Raw genomic sequence first — 17,696 nt, forward strand, 5'->3', positions numbered from 1 at the left:
TAGCTCCTCTTACCCTACATCCATGTCCAAAATCAGGACCCTATCTGTTAAAAATAACTGGACCTGATGTCTAGTCCCATGCCAGGAGGGGCATATTCTGGTTTCCCCTGTGAACACTGTCCCTGAGTAGAAGGTTCTAGAAACCAGGTTAACTGGTTCAACTTGCTCCAGCATTTGCTTTTTGCTGAATCAGGAGAATTTTTCTGGAGGCATTTGCACTTGAAGAGGGCTAAACCTTTGGCCTTGGAGATCAGTTCCATTTTAAGGTCCTCCTAGGTTGTCTTAGGAGAGACATTTTTCCAGGACTTAAAAATATTTTTTGAAGCTCAAAGTAGACTTTGAGACAAAATTTTGCCTTCTTTGGAGAAGAATTTTGGAGAGTCCAGTATTATCTGTTTAATTCCACCATCTTTTCTTTATTTTAAAAATGTCAACTTAAAAACAGGAAAAAAATAAGCTAGAATTAAGTTTCATCCAACTCTTCCTTGCTTCTCTGAGTTAACCAAAGGTCTTACAAATTATTTAAAGCAAGATAAGTAGCATTTCTAAAGCTCCTACCAAATATTTTATCAATAGAAATGGGAAGATATTCCAAGTCCTAGGAGTTAACTTTTCCCTTCTTAATATGACTGGGACAGGAGTTTGAAATGAGAGAGAAACAAGCATAAATATGAAGAGCTCCTGAGGGGAAAAAAAATAAGCTCCCTTTTGGTTTCCTAATTTTGGCATAACTAAAAAAGATGGACTTCTTTAGCCTTCTAGATTCCTCTAACCTACAGAACATATCCCTCTTGAGATTTTAGAATTGAAATCCCCCTCAAAAAGTCCTCTCTTAACCTAAGGTCAAGAGGAAACTTCATAGAATATAAATCCTCTAAAGTTTAAAAACTCCTTCCTGGCAAAAACAAACAAACTGGAGCCTCCAAGGGAATAGAAAAAAAAACAATCTATGTTTTGAGATTGGTAATAAGATATCTTCTAACTAAACAACCCAGAAGAAAAACTGATGCAGTCATATAATTAAAGCAGAATAAAATCAGTTAAATTAAAAGTGAACTAGAGAAATACTTTGCTATTTTCACTAGACATTTTGAAGGACAATGGAGCCAAGATATAGAAGCCAGGGAATTCCATAGGTCTTCCCAGTTTCCTTCAGAATCACTGAGGCAAGTCTTTAGGCAGATTTTTGGAGTGATAGAAACACAAAATGACGGAGAGTACAATTTTCCAGCTTAAGACATCTTAGAAGGATTTAGAAAAGATCTGCATGATTTGGATCCAAGTGACGTGTAGCCCAATCCTGGGGTGCAGGCAAACCTGCAAGAAACTCTTTCAACAAAGATAAAAAAACTGAAGGCCCTTGGTCTAGGCTTAGGAAGTTAGTTACAAGGCAGATCATCTCTGTGGCCTCCAGGAGAAGGCAAATTGTGAACCCTGGAATATTTGCGCAACAGTCAGAATGAGACTAGTCATGCCAGTAAGCAAATTTCTAGCACCTAAGGTCCAGTGCAACAAACCAGTGACCAGGTCCCTGTCATCCCAAAAAGCTTGGGAAAATGTTCCCTATTACCCAGAATCAGAGCCCCACTTTAAAAGGGGAGCAAAAAAAATTGAGATAAGCAAAAAAAAACCCTGCCAATAGAAAATTACTATGGAATCAAAGATCAAACCAAAAACCCAAAAGTCAATAGCAGTGGCAAAATGCCTACATGTGAAAGCTTGAAGGAGAATATGAATTGGTCTGAAGCCTCAAAAGTCTTCTTGGATGAACTAAAAATGACTTTAAAAAACCAAGTAGGAGAGGCAAAAGAAAAACTGGGGGGGAAACATAAAAAATATGCATGAGAATTAGAAAAAAAGAGTGTTCACCTTAGAAAAGGAATCACAAAATACCACTCCTTATTGGCCAATTGAGAGAAAAATCAACTAAAGAAGCTCCTTTAATACTGACCAAATTTTTAAGGAGATACAACAGCTAATTGAAGAAAATAATCAGTTAAAAATCAGAATTGGGCAATACATAAGATCTCACAATTCGGGGAAACACAATCACAAGAATTAAAAAAATAGAAGAAAGTGTAAAAGAACTCATTGGAAAACAACTGACCTGGAAAATAGATCCAAGAGAGAGAGAGAGCAATAAAAAAATAATTGGATAAACTAAAAGCTACAGTCAAGAATCTGGACAACATCTTTCAATAAATTATCATGGAAACTCACCATAATATCCTAGAACCAGGGGCTGCAATAGTTTTATTTGTGCAAAAGATTTTTTATTGAATATAGTCAAAATCATCCACTTTGCAATTTATAACATTCCCTATTTCTTGTTTGGGCATAAACATCTACCCTCCCCTTAGATCTAAGAAGTAGAATATTTCTTGGACTTTTAATTGGTAAATAATATCACCCTTTATGTCTAAAGTCTATGGTCATTTCTATCTTATATTTGGTAAAGGGTATGAGATGTGGGTCTATGTTTAGGTTCGCCATACTAATTTTCATTTTTTCAACCTGTTTTATTGAATAGTGAATATTTGAATATTGAATAGTTCTTACCCTAGAAGCTACTTCTCAAAGAGTGCATTAGTGTAGTCATTTACTACTGTTTCTTTTGTGCCTATTATAATCCACTGTTCTATTATTCTGTCTCTTAACCAGTACAAGGAATTTTGATGGCTACCACTTTGTAATATAGTTTTAGATATAGAATGACTAGGCCACCTTGCTTTACATTTTTTTTTCATCAATTTCCTTCATATTATCGAACAGTTGGAGCTGCAGATGACTTTTATTTCTATTTTTCCTAGCTCTGTAAAATAGGTTTTTGGTAGCTTGATTGTTCTGGTACTGAATAAAACATTCAATTTGGGTAGAATTGTCATTGAATTCAGCCTAACCATCAACAACTGGCATTTTTACCAATTTTAGATCTAACATTTTTTGCATGAAGAGTATTTTGCAATTGTGTTCATATAGCTTCTGGGTTTGTCTTGGGAAGTAGATTCCCAAGTATTTTATATCGTTCATCATTACTTTAAATACAATTTCTCTTTCTATCTCTTACCCTTGAGCGTAATTCACCAATTATTATAGAATTGCCAACGAGGAAACAAAGCTTTCAGTCTTTGTAGATGATATGATGTTATGCTAAGAGAAAGCTAGAAAATCAACTAAAAAACTATGTGGAACAATTCACAGCCTCAGCAAAGTAGCAGGATATAAAATGAACCCACAGAAATCATTGGCGTTTCTAATTCCTTCAGTTTCTCTTTTTTTACTCTTATTGCTAAAGTTAACATTTCTAATACGATTTTGAATAGGAGGCCCCTGAATGATAATGGACATTCTTGTTTCATCGCAATCTTACCGGGAATGCTCCCAGCTAATGCCTATTTCATATAATGCTTGGTGATGCTTTCAGATAGATTGCTTACTATTGCTATTTATTACTACTGCTTATTTTTGTTTTTGTTTTTTTCTTTTTGCAAGGCAATGGAATTAAGTGACTTGTCCAAGGTCACATAGCTAAATCATTGTTAAGCGACTAAGGATGGATTTGAACTCCAGGTCCTCCCGACTCCAAGGTCGGTGCTCTATCCACTGTGCCACCAAACTGCCCCCTAGGGACTGTAGTTTGTCAAAAAATGTTTCCTGCAAATATTAAGATAATCATTTGATTTCCTAGATTTGTTATCGATATGGTGTGTTATACTGATTGTCTCCCTAATATTGAACCATTCCTGAGAGTCTGGGTATTAATTCTGCTGGATCAGGTTGTATTACCCTAGAAATTACATGTAATGTCTCCAGAAATTCTATTTAACAGCATTGTATCAATATTCATTAAGGAGATTAGTCTATAATTTTCTTTCTCTGTTTTCATTAGGTTCAGGTATCAATACTATAGTCATGTCATGAAAGGAATTTGGTAGAACTCTTTCTTCTATTTTTGAATAATTTATGTAGATTTGGGCTTAATTGTTCCTTAAATTTTGGTAGAACTGCCTTGTAAATTTATGTTGTCATGGAGATTTTTTTTCTTACTGTGATTACTAATGAATACTTCAAATTCTTTTTTTCTGAATCGGTGTTATTTTAGTATTTTTATTTCCTCTTCTGTTAATCTGGGTGATGCAGGTAATATGGAATAGGAAATAATGTGATTGGAAACGAATTTTTAAATCTTTTGTACTGTTAAAATTCTGTAAAATACTTCCTCTTGCCTTTCACTGTGACCTTAGCCCAAGCTTACACAGGCAGGACAGTTATCTTGAGCCATGCAAAAATGTTTTGGGCTTGAAAGGGAAAGAAAGGACATATGCATCCTTGTGTCAACCTTGTGAAATGAATGCTGTCTTGGTCTCTCTTTGGAGGACTGCTCCACTGTAGTTGGCATACCTGGAGCCACGTGCTAAACCACTCACCAAAAACCACCCTTGTCCAGCACACCATGAACATTCATTTTAATGCAGGACCCTGAAAAGAAGCTTTTGCCTGCCTGCCTTCCTGCCTGCCTTCCTTCCTTCCTTCCTTCCTTCCTTCCTTCCTTCCTTCCTTCCTTCCTTCCTTCCTTCCTGCTATTTTTCTGAGCTAGATTGGCTTACTAAAGAACTCTGAGTTTCTATTCTCTCTCTCTCTCTCTCTCTCTCTCTCTCTCTCTCTCTCTCTCTCTCTCTCTGTCTCTCATTCTCTCTCTCTGTCATTCTCTCTCTCATTCTCTCTCATTCTCTCACTCTGTCTCATTCTCTCTCTCTCTCTCTGTCTCTGTCTCTCATTCTCTCTCTCTGTCATTCTCTTTGTCATTCTCTCTCATTCTCTCTCATTCTCTCACTCTGTCTCATTCTCTCTCTCTCTCTCTCTGTCTCTCATTCTCTCTCTCTGTCATTCTCTTTGTCATTCTCTCTCATTCTCTCTCATTCTCTCACTCTGTCTCATTCTCTCTCTCTCTCTCTCTCTCTCTCTCTCTCTCTCTCTCTCTCTCTCTTTCTCTCTCTCTATCTCTATCTCTATCTCTTCCCTTAGGCACTTGGCCTAGTCTTTTGTTATTCACCCTATCCTCCATCAGTTTTGTGACCAGCTAACTGACTCTTTAGAAAAAGATTTTCATCTGTAAACATGGCAGGCTTATGAAATAAATTCTGAGTTTTTTCAATTCCCATGTCAGTTCTCAATTCCTTCATTTCCAGCAACTCTCACTCTTAATGGTAGCATAAATTTTTCTGGCAAAATAGGTAGCCTATATTTTTGTAAATATTCATCTATTTCATTTAGATTTTCAAATTTGTTGACTGGAAAAAATAGTTCCAAATTGTTACTTTAATTTCCTCATCATCAGTAGCCAGCGTTTTCATTTTTTATACTTTCATTAGTTTTTCTTTTTTAAAAAAATTGAGATTAATTAAATATTTATCTATTTCCTTGGTTTAACGAAAAAATACACAGAAAATTCTACTCTCAAGAGATTTGGGCCAAAGATGGAATAATATAAATTCCTAACTAGAATTTTAAAAATATATTTAGAACGATATCATACCCTACAGGAAAGTAAGGGGAGAAAAGGAAGAAAGGGGGTGGAAAGAGAGAAGGGGGGGGGAAGAGGAAAAGACACTGAAATGAGGATGGGCAAAAGTAAAAGTGAATGGAAATGTAACACTAAAGTTGAAGCTAAAAAAAAGGTATAGGGGAAAGGGAGAAGGAAAAGAAAAGGGCCGATAGGAAAAAAGAACTGGTCCAGAGGCAGCATTAAGAAGCAAAATGTTGTTAAAGGGGGAGATGGATAAAGGAAAGAAAAAAAGTGTAAAACTGGAAGATAGCATGGAGTCAAATATAAAGTCAGTAATCCTATTTGTAAGTGTGAATGTGATGGTCTCTATCATACAGTGGAAGCAGAGATACACCTGTGTTAATAAAGAAAATGCCAGAGCAAAATATATTATGCTTCAGTGGAAGTAAAAACAATCTGGGAGGCAATACTGATAAACTGAGCAAAAGCTGAAATAGATCTTTTAAAAGGGATAGAAGGAAAATATTTCCTCTTAAAAGGTTTTCCAGTATTTTTTTAAAGGAAATGGATGCTGCATTTTTTCAAAAGCTTTTTCAGCATGTATTGAAATAATCAAATTATTTCCATTAGTATTGTTATTGCTATGATTCATTATGCTGATGGCTTTCCTAATATTGAAACAGTCCTGCTTCCCTAGTATAAATCTAATTTAATTATAGTGTATTATGCTAGTGATAATTCCTATGATATCTTTGCTATTATTTTATTTTAAATTCTGTGTCAATATTCATTAAGGAAATTGTTCTATAATTTTCTTTCTCTGTTTTGATTACTCTTTTTTTTAGATTTTTTTGGGGCAAGGCAATGGGGTTGAGTGGCTTGCCCAAGGCCACATGGCTAAGTAATTATTAAGTGTCTGAGGCTGGATTTGAACTCAGGTCCTCCTGACTCCAGGGCCCATACTCTATCCACTGCACCACCTAGCCACCCTGTTTTGAACACTCTTGTTTTAGGTATCAGCACTATATTAGTATCATAGAAGGAATTTGCTAAAACTCCCTCTTTACCTACTTTTTCAAATAACTTGTTCGAATTGAAATTATTTGTTTTTATTCTTTTTTTTTAAGGCAGTGGGGTTAAATGACTTGTCCAAGGACACACAGGTAGGTCATTATTAAGTGTCTGAGGCTGGATTTGAACTCAGGTACTCCTGACTCCAGGGCCAGTGCTCTATCCACTGTGCAACTTAGCCGCCCCAGAATTGAAATTATTTGTGCTTTAAATGTTTGGTAGAATTCACTTGTAAATGCATCTTTGTATAAAGAAACAATTGGTGGTCAATTTTAATGATTACAGATTAGGAAATGAAGTAAATAGAGTACATGAATCCTAGAAAGATGGAGAGGGATAATCTAGAAAGGGTTTTAAAAGTCAAAGAAAATATTTTGTATTTAACCATGTAGGTGATAGGGACACATTGGATTTTATGGAATATTGTGTGTGAGCAGATGACTTGGTCAGATTGGCAATTTAATACTATCATATTCAAAACTGAATGGAGGATCATTAGAAGCCCAGGGAGACTCATCAGCAGGCCATTTCATTACTCTTATTGTAAGAGTCTTAAGGCTAACACCTGCATTTTGTTAGTGTTATATGATAGAAGACAGATGGATAAGACAAAGGATACGAGGAGCAAATGAAGGGAATTGCTGGCAAATTAAGTACTGGAATGATAGGAAATGAGAATTTCAGGTTGGCGGCTAAGATTCAAGCACAGGCATCAATAGGGTGCTATATTACATTTCTTTACTGAATGGAATGGGACTGATTCTCAATGGGAGTTTAATGCAAGTCTAACTACATTTCTAAATTCCTCCAGTGTGCAAGGCACTGAGGTGGGCACTTAGGCTACAAGGACAAAAATTCTTTAAAAAGCTGGTCTTAATCTGAGTGATCACAGCTCCAATGGCATCATGATAAAGAATGAAGGAAACTGAGAAGAGCTGATTGTTTCTACCAGTAATTCAATAGGAGTTGAAGAGAGTCAGAATCGAATTCATTGCTAAGAAATGTGTGAAGGACCATGCCTGGCACAAAGGAAATTTGACTATAAATGGATGAAGAATGTCAAAATATGTCAAAATGACAGTCAAAATATTAATTAGTAAATGATGATGCAGTTGGTAAAGGGTGGTGGTAACTGCAGGTGTAAAAGGAGAGTCATAAAAAGAACTCCTACAGATGAGGTGATAATGGAGTCTCATGTCTGAACAGATATCTAACATCAAATATGACTTAGGCTTTTTTTTTTACCTTTTACACATAATATTGCTAAGAGGCCCGAGAAAATGCTTTAGACTGATTCTGTCCCTCACTATGGGATTTATGATTTACCCATTCCTGGGTGTTCCACTGTGGCCTCAGAAGAATGACATAGCATTTTGGAATGAAGATGCAGACAAGTAAGCCACCACTGGAGCTCAAGATGGAGAAGATTTCCACAGCTACCATAGTTTTTCCCCGGGTGCTCTGATAGGTGGGTAAAAACAAGATCCAGACACTACAGAATACAAGCAAGCTGAAGGTAATAAATTTGGTTTCATTAAAGATGTCAGGGAGATTTCTTGCCAAAAAAGCCACAATGAAGGTCCCCAGGGCCAATAAACCCATGTAGCCCAAGATAAAGTAGAAGGCAATGAATGAACCCTCATTGCACTTAAGGATGATGTGCTTAGGTTCTGAGTGTGGGTCTGCATCTGGGAATGGGGGAGAAACCAACATCCAGATACCACAAAGGATCACTTGGAGCAGAGAACAAATAAGAATAATAGAAAAGGGTGTTTTCGGGTCTATCCATTTTCTGACCCTACTATTTGGTCTTATGGCTTTGAAGGCTAGAACTACTGTGGTGGTTTTAGCCAAAATGGAGGAGATGGCCATTGTGAATGCAATTCCAAATATTGTCTGTTGAAGGAGACATGTGGCTGAGGTAGGCTTTCCAATGAAGAGCAGTGAAGACAGGAAGCATTGGCTTAGGGAGAGGAGCAAGGTGTAGCTGATGGTTCTATTGTTTGCTTTCACAATGGGAGTGTCTTGATGCTTAATAAAGACCCCAGTGATTAGAACTGTCAGGAGACTGAAGACCAGAGATATGCAGGTCAGAGTCATGGCCAAAGGTTCTTCATAGGCCAGAAAGGTCACCACCTTGTGCAGGCAGAGATTTCTCTCCTTGTTTGAATATTCATCTTCATGACATGGGATGCACTGGTCCATATCTAGAGAGAATAAAACATTCTCAATATTTCAACTTCAATCAAACTTCATTAATCCTAATTACACATTAAGAGAATTACTTAAATTAGACTTCTTAACTACTTAATGATTTTGTTTCCTTCTACAAGGAATATCAGTCTCTCACATAATGAGAATCTCTATTTGTTACCAATAATTCTGTCACTTAGTTTCCTTGAGGTCTGAAATAGCCAGATTTTTAAAAGGATTCTGTTTTGTTTTGTTTTTAGGTTTTTGCAAGGCAAATGGGGTTAAGTGGCTTGCCCAAGGCCACACAGCTAGGTAATTAGTAAGTGTCTGAGACCAGATTTGAACCCAGGTAGTCCTGACTCCAAGGCCAGTGCTTTATCCACTATGCCACCTAGCCTCCCCTTTAAAAGGATTCTCATGGATTTCATGGCTACAAGGACAGTGATATCTGTTAAAATGAACATGTTTTGATCATAGGTCACCAACAAATATTTATTAAGTACTTCCTTGGGAACCAATGTGGAAAAAAACTAAACATACATTTACAAACAATTATATGAAAAATTTTCCTTCAAAGTATTCAATGTGGAGGGGGAAGATCACAAAATAGATTGTGGTGGAGGGAAAATAAAGGCACAAGGTCTCATGATGTCATCCTACCTCTTGGTGATATGGTGTCAAAGTAGGGAGAGTCACAAGCAAAACCCTAAGCAGAAGGAAGTATGGATACCTAAGATACAAGTTGAGATCATGTAAGCAATTCACATAGGAGGGCATGTGGTTAGTTTGCAAAAAGGATATTCCAAATGGATCCAAATACTATAAGTATAAAGGACTGTGTCAGTATAAGACTATCATCTTATCTTGATGGCAAATTTCAGAGAAGAGATGTAGTAAATATCAATGATACTCATTGACACATATATCTCAGTAACTGCTTTGGGATTCGGCAGACATGTAGATCATACAATGATGAAGATGAAGGGCTGGATGTTTTCTTCTGATTTACTCAAATTCATACACATCTCCAAGTAATATTTGTTTAAAAGGGAAAAAATCATTTCCACTCTATTTACACTCAAAAATAGATATCCTCAAAAAAGCAGCAATTTTTTTCAGTGCAGCCTAAACCAGATAAACATGTTTAGCAAAAGAAAAAAATATATAATACAACATTGATAATGCAAATATATGTATATGCATTTATAGATAGATAGATAATTCTAAAATTAAATAGCCAACACAAAAGTATGTTTTTAAATCAATTAGAAACAATTGGTCTGGGGTGGCTAGGTAGTGCAGTGAATAGAACACTGGCCCTGGAACCAGGAGTACCTGAGTTCAAATACAACCTCAAGACACTTAATAATTACCTAGCTGTGTGGCCTTGGGCAAGCCACTTAACCCCATTAACTTGCAAAGGAAAAGAAGCAATTGTGGTCTAAAATATTACAAAGTTCAACAAATCTGTAATCTCAGGAATTAAGATTAAGGAAGAAAACATGCTTCCTTCCAAATATTTTGTCTTAGCCTCCAAGAAGTAGGAGAGGAAAGTGCAATGAAAACGGGGAAAGGAGCTAATATAAGGATGAGCAGAATTAGGAGGGGAAATGGTGGAATATTTATAAAATTATAAACTGCTCAGTTAATATAAGGGTCAATCATATACCAAAATAACCCCATTTCAGATAAAGAAATTTTAAAAGCTCCGCAGTTAATTCCCTTAGAAAAGTTCTCCCTGGCCACTAGTGAATTCTATCAAACATTGAAAGAGCAATTAAGTACAATCCTACAAATTTTATTTTGCAAAAGTAAATGAAGAAAGGGTCTGCAAATGACTTTTATGATTCCTATATGATGCCGACAGACACTCAAACCTCAAAGAGCCAAAACAGAGAAAGGAAATATAGACCAATAATCCTAATGAACATTGATGCCAACATTTTAATGAAATGTTAACAAAGATAGTATGGAAAGTTATTAATAGGACACTAGATGCTAATCACTTAGGATTTATACCAGAAACACATGACTGATTTAATATTAGGAAAGCTATCAGCAGAATTGGCCATGTCAACATTGAAACTGACAAAAATCCTAATAAAAATCTCAATAAATGTTAAAATACCTTTTGATAAAATACAGCATTTGATTAAAAGCACTAGGGAGCAAAAGAATAAATGAAGTATTCCTTAAAATTAAAAGTGTCTATCCACATCTTACACCCCTTACTACAATAAAGTCAAAATTGGTACAGATCTAGACAGAAAGGGTGACATTATAGATAGACCAAAAAATAGTCTATCAGATCCATGGAAAAGGGATAAATTTTTGACCAAGCAATATTTAGAGTATAGTACAAATTGCAAACTGGAAGATTTTGACTATATTAAATTAAAAAACTTTTGCACTAATAAAATCAATGCTGCCAAAATTAGAAGGAAAGCACAAAAACTGGGAAACCATCTTCACTACGAGATGTTGTGATAAAGGTATCATTTCTAAAATATGGAGAGAACTACATCAAATTTAGAAGGTTACAAGCCATTCCACAATTGATAAATGGTCAAAGGATATGAACAGGTAGTTTTCAAATGAAGAACTTAAAGCTATATATAATCATATGAAAAATGCTCCAAATCATTATTGATTAGAGAAATGCAAATTAAAACAACAATGAGGTATCATCTCTAACCTATCAGATAAATGATCAGTATGGGAGAGGTTGTGGAAGGATTGGGACATTGATGCATTGCTGGTGGAGTTGTGAATGGATCCAACCATTCTGGAGAATAATAAGGAACTATGCCCAAAGAATAATAAAACTCTTTATACCCTTTGACCCAGCAATTCCAATTCTAGGTCTATATCCTGGAAAAAATTATAAAATTTGGGAAAGTTCTACATGTTCCAAAATATTCATAGCAGGTCTTTTTGTAGTGACAAAGAATTGGAAATTAAAGGGATGCCCATCAATTGGGGAATGGCTAAACAAGTTATTGTACATAAATACTATGGAATCTTATTGTCCTATCCGAAATCATAAATGATTGGGCTCTAGAGAAGCATTGTTTGAGTTATGGCATCTGATGGTGAGTGAAGGGAGGAGAACCAGGATACAATGTACACATTAACAACAGACTTGTGAGATGAACACCTTTGATGGAAACAGCTCCCCTCAGCAGTTCAGAGATCTAGGACAGTCATATTAGACCAGCTATGGGCAATGTCATCCCCATCTATAGGAAGAAAAGCAAACCAAAAGAAAACAAACTAAAAACCCAATCCTTCAGAATCTGATGAACACTCTATAAAAATTTTCTCTTATGAATCTCTTTCCCTTAATCCTAATTCCTCATACTGAAAATGACTAAAATGTAAACATGTTTATCAAAAATATGTTTGGATAATGCTAATCTGACTTCTCCCATGAAGGGAGGGAGGTGGGAAGGAGGGATGGAAATTTTGTAACTTTAAAATATACATATACATATGGATAAAAATAAAAAATAAAAAAATTGACAAAAAGAAGTGTCTATCCAAAACCATTTGAAAACATTAATTACATACAATTGGGGTAAGCTAAAAGCATTCCCAATAAGATCAAGAGTGTAGCAATTTGTCATTACTATTAAACAATATTTTAATAGAAATTTAACTATAACAATAAGAGAAGGAAAACAAACTGAAGGAATTATAATTTGCAATGAGGAAACAAAACTCTAATGCTTTGTAAATGATATGAGGGTTACCTAGAAAATCCCAGAAAATTACCTGAAAAAGAAGTTAAAAAGAAATTTTTTAAGTTTTATAAGTAAAGTTTTATTCTCAGATCTTACCATAAACCCATGGGTATAAAGCATCCTTACAGAAGAAAATGAAAAATCAATATTTTTAGAATTTAAGCAAAGAATCATAAAATTTGACAGCTGACCAATCAGATTGCACATCTTATATAGAAGTGTCATAATTTTTTAACTTGATATTCATTTTTCCAAATATGTGTTAAAAGTTTTTCAACATTCCTTCATATGCCTATGTATGTTTTTAAGTCACAAAATTTCCTTCCAACCTCCCTTCCCACCCCCCTCCCCTCAGTGGTGAGCAGTCAAGTTAACATTGTATATACATATTTTTAATAAACATGTTTACAATTTAGTCATTTTTGGTATGAAGAATTAAGATTAAGGGAAAGAGATACACAAGAGATAATGTTTATAAAGTGTTCCTCAGATTCTGAAGGGTTCCTTTTTTGAAGAAGCTAAAAGAAATTAATATCTTTTGCAGTTACAGGATTAAAATAAACCCACATTAATCATTATATTCTATATATTATCAATAAAGTCCAATAGCAAGAGACAGAAAGAGAAATCGCATTCAAAATATATGTAGACAATGTAAAACATCTGGAACCCTACCTGCCAAGAGAAATTGAGGAACTCTAAATAGAATCATAAAAATCATAAAACATTTTTCACAAATACACTCACATCTAAAGAAGTGGAAAAACATCATTTGCTCTCGAGGACAAAATGATATAATACAAATGATGTTTCAGCCTATAAATCCTATTTAACCAGTGGCATGCCAATCAAACTATCAGCAGTAATTTTATAGAGACGAAAAAATAATAAAATTATCTGGCAAAAACAGAAGTTAAAGACTATCAAGAGAATTTATGGAAAAATGCAAACTAAAGTGGCCTAGCTATGGTGGATCTAATGCTAAATTATAAAACGTCAATTATTACAACCATTTGCTACTTTTTAAGTGGTAGATCAGTGGATTAGATTAGATTCACACCAAACAGCGGTAAATGACTGTAACATCCACTGTTTGATGAAACTAAAGATTTCCGTTTGTAGAATAAGAACTCACTATTTGACAAAAATTGCTGGAAAAGCAGGAAAGTAGCAAGGTAGGAACTAGGAATAGACCAGCTTTCCATACCCTATACTAAAATTAGATCAATTTGAATTTGATTTAGTTATAAAGGATGATAATATTTGCCAATCAGAAGAGCAATGAATCATTTACCTCACCTCTATGAACAGTGGAAGAATATCTGACCAAAAGTGTGATAAGGATTATGGTGAATGAGAAAATTATAATTTCAATTATATTAAGTCAGAAACAATTCAAAAACTCTTTTGATGGAAAATATTAAAGCATAATATTATCAAAACAAAATTGACAAAATATATTTTAAGAACATAAATTGTCCATATCTCTAATGAGAGAAATTGTGAAATGAAATGAAAACATTCCTGAGTTTTCTCAGTCTTTCCCGCTTTTCTGGAACACTCTCTCTGTTCTACCTACAGCTCTCTAGTTTTCTGTAAGTGTCAAATAAAATCCCACCTTCTACAGACTGTTTTCTTTATTTCCCTCATAATTCCAACGCTTTTCCCTTTTTGCTTTTTCCAGAAATATTGTGAATATAACTTGCTCTGTGTATATTTAGTGACTTTTTTCCTCCTCACAAAATATTAAGGGATATAAGTATTTGTGGACTATTTGTTTTGAGTAATGATGCATGTGATGAATTAATATAAAAGTTTGTAAAGATTATCTGAAAGGATAGAGAACAATGCAATATGAGAGAAAAATAGAATATGCACAATGATTACCACAATGACAATTACAAAACAAAAAACAGAAAAATATAATTTTAAAAATGAGTGTTCAAAATTTTTAAATTAACAAGTATATTGCCCTAACAAAGATTTAAGAGAAAAAATCTACCACTTGTTTTTTGGCAAAGGGGGAGCCCAGAGATTTATAGCATTGCACACTAAATAAATTTCTGATTTATATGATATATTGATTTGCTTTTACTTTACTGATAATGCTCTACTTTTCTTTTCTTTTATTTCCTTTACCTCAAATAATAATCTTGTTATATTGTTTGGCCCCCTGGAAGTGAAGAATGTGATACATAATGAAAGGAAGTTGGTTAATATTTAAATAAAACATTTCAATACTTATTAAAAATGCATTTTCAACTTTTAGAATGTGTTATCCACTTACCTGGTAAATCTTATATATACAATGTGTATATGAAATTCACCAGGTAAATGGGAAATTATGCATATATTTATAGATATAGTATATATCTTTATATAATATCTATACACAAGCATATATATATTTCACTTTGAAAAATTAACTTTTTTCTATATATATATAAATATATGTGTATGTATACATACATTTATGTACTATTTTTATTTGTTTTAGTTATTAGTATCATCATCTTTCCCCTAAGTTCCTCCCGGAGTATCACAGTCAAAAATATACACAAAAGGTATTAATTTTATTTTTAATAACTTTAAATTTCAACTTTGTGCTGAAACTGTCCAGTTTGTGATTCTGTGCTGGTTGTCGCCAACTCTGACATTTTTTCCTCATCCACTTTCTCATTTTCCGCACATTCCTATCCACTTATTTCCTTAATCACTTCCAGAGTTTTGCTTCCACAGCATATGTATGACCTCAAGAATCTATTCCAGTTCAGCTCCCAGGCCTCTAGGAATGACTCTGTTTTATGGGATAGGGAGGAAGGTTTGTGCCTCTGTGCATACTCACCAGTCTGATTGGAAATCTCCCCCTCTGGGCAGGGGACACAATCAAAGCAACAGATGGGTTCTCCTTCACGGACTGATTTCTGAAATCCAGAGCCACAGCTCTCACTGCACACAGAGCGGGGAGTCTGGAAAAGAAGGAAATTCTTTGAAGGGATTTGGTTTTCAAGCAGTCTAGAATGTCCCTTTTTGTTTGGGAATTCAGGATATTGTCAGGTGACACAGAAGTAATGCTGGGGTTCCTGTTCAAGATGGAGAAGAGAAACCAGGATTTCTAGTTAATGTTCCAGGGTTTTCCTCAGACCAAAAAAATCAAGCTTTTTAACTGTTCCCTGACTGCTATAAAACTAGCTATATCTAACCAGTAACAAACAAGTGACAAGCAAGTCCAAGTCCACAATGATTCTTTTTAAATAATGCTAATGGATCTAATTTTATATAGCACTAGAAAATGTGCAAAATGCTCTTCAATCATTAATTCACAGTATCCTTAATTCACAGTAAATAATATTCTCATTTTACAGATGATCGCTGACAATGTAAGAGAGTCAAAGTGTAAGTGAATTTGGCAACAACATGCAAATATTAGGGATTTAAGGGAATACAGAAACTCAGGGCATCTGGACTCCATGTCCTACATTCTATCTAATTATTACAAACTAACTTTTTAATCTTTCTGCATAGAGCTAAAACAATTCTCAGAACAAAGTTTATAGTTTTGAAAAAGTTATCTTGAAAATGGAGGCAGCATAATGAATAACCAATGACAGAAGGTATATGGTCACAAAAATATGTCCTACACTGAGATAGATGTAGTATAAATGGTTCTTCTGTGACATATTTGATTTCACATTGGTAATCATCTATATATTTTGTGCTTTGGATCAATTTTTTGTTGATATATACATATATACATTCATATATATATACATATGCATGTATGTATGTATGTATGTATAAATGATCTATATATTGGGGAGTATCCCATGAAGAACAACCTGTATTTCCTTCCCAGTTGTAATTCTGACTTTGTAAACATTAAAAACATGCTGTATTGGGCTGCAGCTTAATCCAGGAACCTACTTCAGTATACCACAAAAAAAATTTTGCTCCTTTAAAAGAAATGAAAATATTGGATAATCAACTGACAATGTGCAAATGCAAACTATTAACTTGTTGATTAGAAAAGCAAACCCACTTTGATGAAGAAAGATTTTTCTGAAAGTGGAAGCAATGAATGGAATTGGACAAATTATGACCTGAGCTATTTTAACAAGTTATGCACACACAATGAAAAACTGATGCACAATGAAACAATAGACATGGATCTAAATTCTTCCTTTTCCCAAATGAATTTTAACCTTTACAAACTGATTAATTTGAGATCACCTGATTGCATAATTCAGAAGCACATCCAACCAAAAAATCTGACAACCAAGAAAATCCTGGTTTTGAATGTATAGTATGTCTATTACATATGTGACTAAGAATGGAAATTTTTAAAAATATATTCCTTCATAAAATAATAAATACTAAACAAATTCAAAGAACAAAAAATGATGAGATACAATGAAGGGAATTATTCAAAAAAATTGTGTTTAATTGATTAGAAAAGGATAAAGAGGATAAAAACATGATTTTGCCTCTTTTTTTAATCTCATAAGAATTCATCACAAAATAAATCTTTAAATATTCTTGTTTAACTAAGAAAAAAAGTGAAAATGTTTCTTTAGGGAAAGATTAGAAATTTCCAGTAAGATGAAAAAATAAAAGCCATGGTAAGGGTTGTCATTGGGTGACTTCAAAGGAGGAGGAAGAATAGACATCTCTATCCTTTTCTAATCTAGCTTTAGGGGCAAATTTAATTCTTTCCTGCAGGGGAAGCAGGAAGTAGGGATGTGAGACATTTTGAATTCCTTGGAGAATAGAGTATCATGCTAAAACTCTTTCTCTCCCTCCCTCCCTCTCTCTCTCTCTCTCTCTCTCTCTCTCTGTACATATATATGTACATATATATGCATATCTATATCTTTTCCTAACATCATGTTTGCTGTCTAGTGCGTGTGATCAGATTCAGTCAAACTTTTTGCTCCAGAACGCTTCTTTTATTTCTACTCTACTGCATCCTCTTTTAAAACATGACTTTGAAGTAGAAAGTCTCTTCCAGATTTTTGTCCTGGGTCTTCTACTCTTCTCCCTCAGTATGACTCATTGGATGATCTTATTAGGTTTCATGGATTTCATTATCATCTCTAGCTGAAGTTGAATAAATGTACCTTTTCTGCACCAATATTTCTACTGACATCCAATCTTACATCTCTTATTGTATTTCAAGTATTTTG

The 17,696-nt window shown here is 34.4% G+C and overlaps 1 pseudogene; it reads right to left on the reverse strand.

Moving 5' to 3' along the window:
* Positions 1-7,840: 7,840 nt before the first annotated feature.
* LOC141492431 (vomeronasal type-2 receptor 26-like) overlaps positions 7,841-17,696 on the reverse strand; it is a 61,786-nt pseudogene continuing 51,930 nt past the window's right edge.

Source organism: Macrotis lagotis, chromosome 1 (genome assembly GCF_037893015.1).
Source record: "Macrotis lagotis isolate mMagLag1 chromosome 1, bilby.v1.9.chrom.fasta, whole genome shotgun sequence".
NCBI lineage: Eukaryota > Metazoa > Chordata > Mammalia > Peramelemorphia > Peramelidae > Macrotis > Macrotis lagotis.